Consider the following 11,404-nt stretch of genomic DNA (forward strand, 5'->3'; position numbering starts at 1 on the left):
GTAAGGGGAGGAGGTCTTTTAAATCTTGGGCTTCTACGTCGTTTCCTGTCCTGAGGGCAGGGACACCCTCCTGTGAGTGCCGTTGTGGAGGTGACGGGGAAAATGTTCCTGCCCAAAGTTCTCAAAAATTATGGATTATACCATTCCAACCAGATTTTTTTTTTTTTTCATCTGTGCCCTCAGGAAGCCCAATAATTCTAATGTTAGATCTTCTCAACCTATCTTCCAGGTCCATAACTTTTCTTTTCAGATTATTATAATCTGTTTTCAAAGTGGCGATTTCAGGTTTTAATACTTATACTTCTTGCTCCAATGATCTCACGTTCTTTTCGTGACTCTATCTCATATTTTTATCAAGTCATCTTTTATTATAGCCACGTCAGTCTGGACTGTCCCCATTTGCACACATTTATTTATTACTTTTTAAAGTTGATAAAGAGAATGAGATGCATCGCGGGGGGTGGGAGCTTGGGTTTGGTTTAGTGGGGTGGGTTTGGGGAGAAAATTATAATTGCTAGTTTTGATTATGTAATAGTTTTTTATGCTTTAAATAAATAAAATGTATATTTGTTGCAGGCAACAACTTCACATTTGAAAAATTCTGGAGCATGTTTTTTTTTATAACTCGGTTGTGCCATTCTTCTTCTATTCTTGCTAGAAGTTTATGGATAAGGGTACAGATGGGCGTTACTGGTTGAAGGGGGTGTCCATGACACTATCCAATCAGTGCTGCCAGTGACAGACTGTGCAGGAACACAGCCCCAGCCAAAAGCAGCATAAAACAGACATGTCAGGAGAGGTGACAGGTCTTCTTTAAGCCATGTGCTGTAAAGATCACAAGAGGAAGTGCACAAACTGGGAGAGCGCAGGTTAGCCAGAGTATGTGGCTTCCTATAGACAATTCTGCAACCGTGATATAATATTTCAGATAGTATAGTATCATCAATTAATAATGAAAGATATTTAAGGAGAAAGTTCTTTATCGGCGTAAACTGGTTACTCTACTGTAAATTCAAAGTGTGGGGGGTGCCACATCGCCCTGATTATGTGATGAAGTGTGGTGTAACAATGTAGTGCAATACCTTTGACTTACCATTTTCTCTACCCCTCATACTATTCAATTTGGTGGCATAGAAACAACAGCCAGAGGATTCTGCTGAAACTAAAGCATGTATTATACCGGGAGTCGCTACAAATGCTTGTTAGCGACAATCTGCCTGTGGTAATACTGCCGCAGATTACTTTGATGAATGAGCAAATGCTCATTCATCAGACAATTGGAATCTTTCAACAGGTTGAAAATCATTATTTGCTAGTGGCAGATCATGGTGTCTAATCACAATCTGCTGCTGGCAAACAATTATTCAGTATGGAGACGAGCGATGGCATTAGCGATCGCTCCTTCCTATACTGAGGAGGAGATAGTTGCATGTAATAGCAGCGATTTCCTCCGCTAAAAAGCAGACGATTGGCCGGAAGGATCGTCTCCCTTCCCGAAATCCCCTGCTAATCTGCAGGTCTTATACAGCTTTTAACCTTTACAGCCTTTAATGAGTAAATTCCTAAACTGGAACTTCTTTCAAAATATGTTTATGGTGGGAACTATGGGCATGCAGAATTGTGTTCCCAGCAGTGGGTCTTCTATGTTTAGATGTTTAAATGACCTGTTCAGACCTGCGCCACAAAATTAGATCCAAGCATTCAATGGTATTGGTGGTGTAATAATATGTAAATTGAAGATTAAAATCATTCTCATTGAATTAATCTATAAACACTGGTATGCCAGACACATCCCCTCCCCCTCTAGATAAAAAGGATCATCAAAGTACCAGCCATACCAGTGTACCCTATGCAAATGTGGGTTTGCGGAACAAAATTATTTCTTGCAGCCAATAGAGTGGGCAATAATTGGGAACAAATTGGGAAAGATGGTAGCACCATCTTGCACCTGTAGAGGAGTTACCGAGATGCAGGGGGATCGTCTATATGTAGCCTGGTCATCACTACTTCTTGGATTACATGTGGTGTATCATTACCATATTTGCCCCTATATATCTGCGTAGCTATCCTCTTTAAGTATATAATTTACTTTATTGGATATTTACCTTCTTTTCTCACCCTCTTATAGTCTTATTGACTTTAGCTGTTTTTTTATTCCTTCCCACACTGACCCCCTGAGGAACTCAGTTCGGGGGAAACGCGTCAGGGTATAAGGGAAACTGGAACTCTTTAGGGTTCACTAGGGCGCTTCAGGGTAGGCATGAGAATGGAGAGTCTCTACCTCTGGGAGATGTCTCCGGGCTGAGGGGTCTATAGGGTCTTTTTAGGGAAAGACATTCCTTTTAATAATTTTTTCCCTCACCAACCTCACCATCCCTATTGTTTGTTTATTTATTTTCTGTGTATATTTGGTAATTTATGAATTGACTTACTGACCATGATTTGCATATGTGTACATCCTGACCTGTGTCTATAGGTCTTTTAAGTGGATCTAATAAAGATTGAGTTTTTAAGGGTCTACGTTTAGTTTGATTGGTTTTTCATAATTTGTGGGACTTAGGATTGACATCAATGTGTATTGTACACTTGGCAGCAGTAAGCATTTGTAATTAAGTTACGTTTCAAATGTGTATATCTAGCCATGGCTATAGAAATTGCAATCCTATTGAGATTCTAAAATATGATTTCATGACCTTCTGCAGTGTGGCTTCAATACGCCGCCAGAATAGCACAATTTGAGGAGAGAAGACCCTCAAGCGCATCATCAGAATGGCTGGCAGAATCACTGGTACTCAGTTAGCATCACTGGATGACATCTTCACTGCTCGCTGCAGCAACAGGGCAAAAATTATCTGCGGGGATCCAACTCACCTCGGCCACAGCCTTTTCATTCCCCTACCCTCTGGTAGGCGTCTTAGAGCCCTACATGCCCGCACCACTAGGCTGAAGAACAGCTTTTACCCCAAAGCAATCAGTCTCCTAAATGCTTGGAGATTATCGCCCCTTCCTAGGATAGAAACTACCACAGACTGAAAGTGACTGCTGCATTCATGACCCCATGATGACCTCTTGTCTGCAGTGGTGTCTGAATCAGTGTGTATATATACTCACAAGCACTTCCTACTTTGCTCTTGCTATATATATGCTGTGAACTGTGTGAATAGTAATGCCTTCTAGTGCAATGTTTTTTTGTTTTTTTTTTCTAGTGTAATGCTTTAGTTTAAATGTCAGTTCTTGTTCCTCTGCCCATGGCATCTAGGATTGCGCCAAACAACATTTCATTGTATTCTACATTGTATTACCTTGTATTGTACAGTGACAATAAAAGAATCTTATCTTATCTTACAATTTAAGGGCAAGACTACCAAGTATGTGGATTTGAGCTTCTATCTGATTTGCATCTCCAATACTTGTCTGTCATTGCCAATTGGTGTGTGTAAAGAAATTCCGGTGTCTTATACCATCTAGCGAGAAGCTTATAATGATTCTCTTGCAATAAAACACAAGTAGTAGTTTATGTTAAAATAATCTTTTCAAAGTCTATAAGGTTTCTCTGAGATGTGCAAGACGTAAGAAATCATGAATGCAGAAATGCTGTCTGTGAAGGAAGGATTGTGAGATATGAGGAAGCCATTGATCAAACAATACCTCAGGGAGATCTCGTGTGAAAAGAAGGGATTTGGCAAATTTTGTGTGATTTAAAAAGTCCTGATTTTAAAACAAATCGTCTGTTGGATCAGGTGGGGAATAAGCCTGGTAGGCATTCAAGATGATTTAGTGTTAAAATAAAATAGCAGTGCAACGTTAACCTGATAAATCACTGTCTTTGTTAGAAGTGATATTTCTACATAGCAAATAATTTACCTGTAAGTGTAGTAGAGTAATAGAAAAAAAAAAAACAACAACAATTAGAACATGCATACTGCTCTGAGTAATTGAATCATTAATTGAAAGGGGAGTGTTCAAAATAATAGCAGTGAGGAGTTAAGTTGATGAGGTCATTCATTTTGATGTTAACTTTTGGCCTTTAGTTAAATTTGCAAATGTTATGCATGTTGTTTATGATGTAGTTCCTTCTGAAATACTGGGGAAATGGGTCATTCCAGAGATGGTTCTGATGAAGAACATACTCTGATAAAATGTTGATTAAAGAAAAAATATTAAAATTGTTGCAGTTGGACCTTATAAAATTTATATGGGGTAACAAAACACCTAGAGTGGACCGTCGAGCCCTGTACCCAAAGCTGAGAGAAGGAGGCCTTGGGGTCCCAGACCTCAGTCGTTACTACAAGGCGAACCTGATTGAGCAGACTAAAGAGTGGTGGGCGCCTTCCTCACTACAGAGATGGCATGAATTAGAATCTACCTTCGCAAAACGGGGTTCTCTCACAGGCTTTCTTGCCGCCCTTTCCCTGGAAGCGCCTAAATCTTCACCCCCTCTCTTGACTATGAAAGCGGCAGTTTGGACCTGGTGCCACTGTATAGAGAAAGGGTTGCTTTTCTCACCTAAGAGGTCTGAGATCCCACTAGTGGCGCTTACATATGGGGTCCCCGACCTCTCCTTAGAGGAGTGGGAGAAAGCAGGTATCTTGCGTTTAGATCAGTTGTATGAAGGTGACACTATGAAAACATTCGAGACCTTACATCAAAACTATGGTATACCTAACACTTGTTTCTATCAATACCTACAAGTTAGACATATGCTGCACAGAACGAGACCTCCTATTATTTCATTGAATAAAACTGCCCTCTTTGGTAAATATTTTACTGGTACGACTGGTCAGGGGAAGGGCCTGGCCACTGCATATCATGCTCTAGACCCTACTCTAGAAACAAAGCTGAACTTTATGGTGAAATGGGAAGAAGAATTTGAAAGCTCTTGGTCGGTCGAGGAGTGGAGGGATGCCTTCCACTGGACGATAGCTACCGCCAAATGCGTTAACCACATTGAACAAAATAGGAAAATACAACTTAGATGGTACTTGACTCCAGCTCATATAGCACATATGGACCCTGAATATATTTCAAACTGCTGGAGGAACTGTGGGGAAAAGGGAAGCTTATCACATATGTGGTGGTCGTGCCCTATTATTCTCCCTTTCTGGAGGAAGGTTTTTGACCTTATCTCGACAGTGGCGGGCTTCCGGATCCCCCTCGACCCCCCATTAGCTGTATTGTCCATTGGAATAGGAGGTTTACCTCACTCCCACAGATCGGTTATGATGGGCGTCCTTTCAGCTGCAAGGAAGCTTATCGCGACCTCCTGGAAGATGCCCATTACTCCTCAGGTATCTGATGTGATTTCACTAGTTAACCAGTATATGCAACATGAATATATATATGCAGATTCTCACTCTGAACGCTTAAGGGCTCATAAAAGATGGGAATTATGGAACTCTTCCCCGTTTGCAGTACAGATTCACTCCTTGGCTCTGTAGTGACTGAGGTTGAGGTATACATACATGGCGGGAGAGAGAGGTGGATGGAAGACGGTGGACGGATAAAGGTGTAAGGTAAAACACATATAGGGGCACACTGAAGTGTAGAATAAAGTATTTCTTAGGAGTGGATCGCGAGTTCTGGACTCAGTCTATTAGTTTTGTTCTTGGACTGAATTTGTTACAATCTGCTGTATATGTCATAAATATGCTTTGCAGATATTTGAGATAAGTGCTGGATTATACAAGTGTCATTTAGTATCTGGCATTCTTATGTTGGTTTAGCTATGTAATATTACAATACGAATGTCAAAGTTGTACTTTGAAACTTTTAGCATTGTTCTGGCTTACGCAAGTGACATATTTATTGTCTGATTTCCTTATGCTGAAAAATCAATAAAACATGAAAGTTGAAAAAAAAAAGTTGATTAAAGAGAGAAAAACATATAAAGAATTGTGGAATGTTATAGGCTGCTCTACTAAAATTATCTTCAATTCTTTGAAGTGACAACCAAAATATGAAATGCGCGGAAGAAAGCAGGCAACTACTGTTCGAATGGATCAAAGAATAACCCAAATGACAAAGTCCCACTCAATGATTACTTCCAGAAAGATCAAAGATCTGAAGTTACCAGTGAGTACTGCTACAATCAAAAGATGATTAAGTGAAGTCAAATTACCTGAAAAAACTCCCTTGTTGAAAAAGACATGTCCTGAATAGGTTAGATTTTACCAAGGAACACATTGACTGGACCAAATAGAAATGATGCAACATTTTGTGGCCTGATAAGACATTTTTTTATTTTGGGGTCTAGTGGCCGCAGACAGTAGGTTAGACAACATACTGAATTCAAGCCACAGTACTCTGTGAAGAGAGTAAAGTATGATGTTGCAAAAATAATGATATGGGGATGTTTCCCATACCATGGTTTTGGACCTATTTATCACATACGAGGGATCATGGATCAGCTTGAGTATATGAATATACTTGAGGAGATCATGTTGCCCTATGCCACAGAGAAATGCCCTTGAAATGGGGGTTTCAAAACCACTATGCCCAAAACACACCAGCAAGCAAACATCTTGGTTACAGACAAAGAGGATTGAGGTAATGGAGTGGCCAGCAGATCCCCTGACATCAATCTTAAGGAGAACTTGTGAGAAGGGCTGCAACGATTACTTGATGTAATCGACACCCTGCAATTTTTCTGCATTGAGGATTTGTTTTGATCATGTGACCACCAAGCGCGAGTGAAGTGAAGCCTATCACTCACCGCTCCGTGGCGCTGCCTGACATGCCTGTGCATGTTGGTAAAAATAACATGCTGTGGACTCCATATCGGCCAGCCGCACACCCTGCCAGGAAAATTAAGTGTTCATAAACAGTTGTCAAGCAGCGGCCCAAATCTGCTGGTGGTGAAATGGGGGTTGGAACTAGTTATTTAAAGGGGCTGGGGGAGTGGGGAACATGGCAATGGATGACATGGAGGGGCTGATCTGATGGCACTGGGGGAGTGGGGGACATGGCAGTGGATCGCATGGAGGGAGTGGGGGACATGGCAATGGATGGCATGGAGGGGCTGATGGCACTGGAGGAGTGGGGGACATTGCATGGAGAGAATAATAGCACTGGGGGAGTGGGGGACATGGCATGGAGGGGCTGATGGCACCAGGGGAGTGGGGGACATGGCAATGGATGGCATGGGGAAGGGCTGATATAGTGATGATGGATGGACTCATGGTGGTGGCAATGGCATAGATGCTGGGGAGGGACACATGGCATGGAGAGGCTGATGGCACTGGTGGAGTGGGGGACATGGCAATGGATGGCATGGGGGGGACTGATATAGTGATGATGGATGGACTCATGGTGGTGGCAATGGCATAGATACTGGGGATACTGGGGAGGGACACATGGCATGGAGGGGCTGATGGCATTGGAGGAGTGGGAAACATGGCATGGAGGGGCTGATGGCATTGGGGGAGTGAGGGACATGGCATGGACGGGCTGATGGCACTTGGGGAGTGGGGGACATGGCATGGAGGGACTGATTTGGGCATGGAGGGTCTGATTGGGGTCTGACTCTGATTGCGGGCTTGCGGCATGGGGGGACTCATTTGAAGGCAAAGCTGATTGACTTGGGGGGGTCTCATCCGTGGCCGAGATGTGATGGTCTGATTTGGGGGGTGTAGTTTGTAGTATCTAATGATCTGTGTTCTGATGAAAAAAATTTAGTTTCTGAAATTCTTATTTAACCTCCCCCTCATAAGGTGTGACTCAACTTTTACTGTTGCATAAAGCAAGAGGGCAAAAGGCAAGACCTAAAGAAGTATTACTTTGATGAGAATAGACAGGCCAGAGAAAATGACACAGTGTACAACATTTGGGATCATTTCAAGCTGAAAAAGAACGAAAACTCTGTACAGTGTGTCTATTGGAAAATCGAACTAGCCTAACATATGTATATGCATGTACAGTGAGGAACAGAAGTATTTGAAAACCCTGCGATTTTGCAAGTTCTCCCATTTAGAAATCATGGAGGGGTCTGAAATGCACATTGTAGGTGCATTCCCAATCTGAGAGACAGAATTTAAAAAATATAAATCAGGAAATCACATTGTATGATTTTTGAAGAATTTATTTGTCTTGCGCTGCTGAACATAAGTATTTGAACACCTGGGAAAATCAGTGTTAATATTTGTTACATAAGCCTTTGTTTACAATTACAGAGGTCAAGCGTTTCCTGTAGTTCTTGACCAGGTTTGCGCACACACTGCAACAGGGATTTTGGCCCACTCCTCCACACAGATCTCCTCTAGATCTGTCAGGTTTCGGGGCTGTCACTGGGCAACACAGAGTTTCAGTTCCCTCCAAAGATGTTCTATTGGATTTAGGTCTGGAGACTAGCTAGGCCACTCCAGAACCTTTATATACTTCTTGAGGAGCCACTCCTTGGTTATACTGGCTGTGTGCTTCGGGTCGTTGTCATGTTGGAAGACCCAGCCACGACCCATCTTCAATGCTCTGACTGAGGGAAGGAGGTTGTTGCTCAAAATATCACAATAAATGGCCACATTCATCCTCTCCTTAATACAGTGCAGTCGTCCTGTCCCCTTCGCAGAAAAGCACCCCCAAAGCATGATGTTACCACCCCCATGCTTCACGGTAGGGATAGTGTTCTTGGGATGCAACCCCCCTCCTTTTTTCTCCAAACACGACGAGTGAAGTTTAGACCAAAAAGTTCTACTTTGGTCTCATCTGACCACATGACTTTCTCCCATGCCTCCTCTGGATCATCCAGATGGTCACTGGCAAACTTCAGACAGGCCTGGACATGTGATGGCTTGAGCAGGGGAACCTTCCATGCAATGTATGATTTGAAACCTTTACGGCGTAGTGTTCTACCGACAGTGACCTTTGAAACTGTGGTCCCAGCTCTCTTCATGTCATTGACCAGCTCCTCCCTTGTAGTTCTGGGCTGATTCCTCACCTTTCTGATCATCAGTGATACCCCACGAGGTGAGATCTTGCATATAACCCCAGTCCGAGGGAGACTGACAGTCGTCTTTAGCCTCTTCCATTTTCTAACAATTGCTCCAACAGTTGATCTATTTTCACTAAGTTGCTTGGCAATTGCTCCGTAGCCCTTTCCAGCCTTGTGGAGGTCCACAATTTTGTCTCTGGTGTCTTTTGACAGATCTTTGGTCTTGCCCATGGTAGAAGTTGGCGTCTGACTGACAGGTGTCTTTAAAGAGCTTAGACAGATGGTACTAAGTTAGATTAATGAGTGGAGTAGAGGTAGACTTTTTAAAGGCACAGTAACAGGTCTTTGAGAGCCAGAATTCTTGCTGTTTCTCAGGTGTTCAAGTACTTATGTTCAGCAGTGCAAGACAAATACATTCTTTAAAAATCATACAATGTGATTTCCTGATTTATTTATTTTTTTCAAATTCTGTCTCGGAGTGGAAATGCATCTACAATGTGAATTTCAGACCCCTCCATGATTTCTACGTGGGAGAACTTGCAAAATAGCAGGGTGTTCAAATATTCCTGCTTCTCACTGTATGTATATACAGTGGATATAAAATGTCTACACACCCCTGTTAAAATGTCAGTTTTTTTCCACCTTTAATGTGACCTATAAACTGTACAACTCAATTGAAAAACAAACTAAAATCTTATAGGTATTGGGAAGAAAAAATATAAAAATGAAATAATATGGTTGCATAAGTGTGCACAACCTTAAACTAATACTTTCTTGAAACACCTTTTGATTTTATTACAGCACTCAGTCTTTTTGGGTATGAGTCTATATCAGCATGGCACATTTTGACTTGGCAAGATTTGCCCACTCTTCTTTGCAAAAACACTCCAAATCTGTCAGATTGCGAGGGCATCTCCTGTGCACAGCCCTCTTCAGATCACCCCACAGATTTTCAATTGGATTCTGGTCTGGGCTCTGGCTGGGCCATTGCAAAACTTTAATCTTCTTCTGGTGAAGCCATTCTTTTGTTGATTTGGATGTATGCTTTGGGTCGTTGTCATGCTGAAAGATGATAGGAATAGCGTAGGAAACAGATAGGAATAGCGTATTACACTACCAGAGTGCACATCCACTTTCCCTAAAAAAGGCAATCCCCAAGTCCCAGTTTTTAAGGGTTAAAAATATAGTGTCTATCCCTGAAACACAAATCCTGAGAATGGAGGAGATGTCTTCCAGGTTCCGGGACAGAGGTTATCCAGAGGGGGTACTCAGGGAAGCGCGGCATGCTAGTGAGAGTATAATCACAGCCAGGGACAAGGAGACAGGCGCACGTCTACCATTTGTACACAAATATCACTCATATAACCACCTTTTCGATAATATTGTGCGCAAACATTGGCATATCCTGGGTAAATCCTATGCAATGATAGAGGAGTTTAAAAATCCACCTCTTATTTGCAATAAATGTAGCTCCAATTTGAGGGATCATTTGGTTCATTCTGACATTGGAACTAGTAATAAAATACGGATCCAGAGAACTTTGGTTAGTCAAAAGGGAGGTACATTTCCTTGTCTCCACTGCATGCAATGTAGTAATGTACAAAAAGGACAATATTTTTATCACCCACGCACTTGGAAAGCCTATATGATTAGAGGCTATTACACTTGCGACATAAAAAATGTTATTTATCTTATTAAGTGCCCGTGCGGGTTATTGTATGTGGGAGAAACAATGCAAATGGTGAAAGACCGCATATCTAAACACAAATCCACAATCCCATTCCCTCTCATTTTCATAACCACAATCATTCTGTTGCACAATTAAAATATCAGGTCATAGAACAGGTATGTCAACCAAGGAGGGGAGTCGATTTGAAAAGATTGTTACGCAGGTAGGCCTTTTATATCCAAAGGGGCTTAATAGGGATTATGAGGTCATGTGTTTTTAACTAATTTTTTTCATTTGTTATTTTTTGCAGAGTGCAATGCCAAGCAGCTAGCCTGGAAAGACACGAATTAGGACATCAGGTGTCTCTCATTATTAAATTGCGATGTCTGTTACTAAATGATTGATGATGTCATAACCATGTGACTGCTATTTAGGTCTATATAATGTGAGAAAGTGTCAGTATGTACTGTGCAGTTGAGGAAGGCTGACATGCCGCAACGCGTTCTGTGAACCGTTTAATAAACTACATTCTGAAGAGCAAGTTCGTCTGCTGGGAATATTTTGTATACATTAAAGGTGGAAACCTGACATTTTAACAGGGGTGTGTATACTTTTTATATCCACTGTATATGTGTATGTATAATTTTTATTCTTCTAGTTATGAGCTTCCCGCATCATTTTTCTATTAACTAACTGATTATATATATATATATATATATATATATATATATACTCAATTGAATGTATTACTATTAATTATTACCATATTTCCTCTTTTGGATATGATTTATGCCAATTTATAACAGCCTTTT

At 41.5% G+C, this 11,404-nt stretch overlaps 1 protein-coding gene across 1 annotated transcript in view; it reads left to right on the forward strand.

The window, feature by feature from the left end:
- The window catches only part of LOC122939835 (V-type proton ATPase 116 kDa subunit a3-like), a 122,017-nt gene extending 110,884 nt beyond the window's left edge, over nt 1-11,133 (forward strand). The window contains exons 20-21 of the transcript XR_006390178.1: nt 5,944-6,072; nt 10,903-11,133. The gene's annotated coding sequence lies outside the window, so the exon portion shown is untranslated. The remainder of the gene's footprint in view (nt 1-5,943; nt 6,073-10,902) is intronic.
- Nucleotides 11,134-11,404: the final 271 nt, after the last annotated feature.

This window comes from Bufo gargarizans, chromosome 6 (assembly GCF_014858855.1).
Source record: "Bufo gargarizans isolate SCDJY-AF-19 chromosome 6, ASM1485885v1, whole genome shotgun sequence".
Taxonomy (NCBI): domain Eukaryota; kingdom Metazoa; phylum Chordata; class Amphibia; order Anura; family Bufonidae; genus Bufo; species Bufo gargarizans.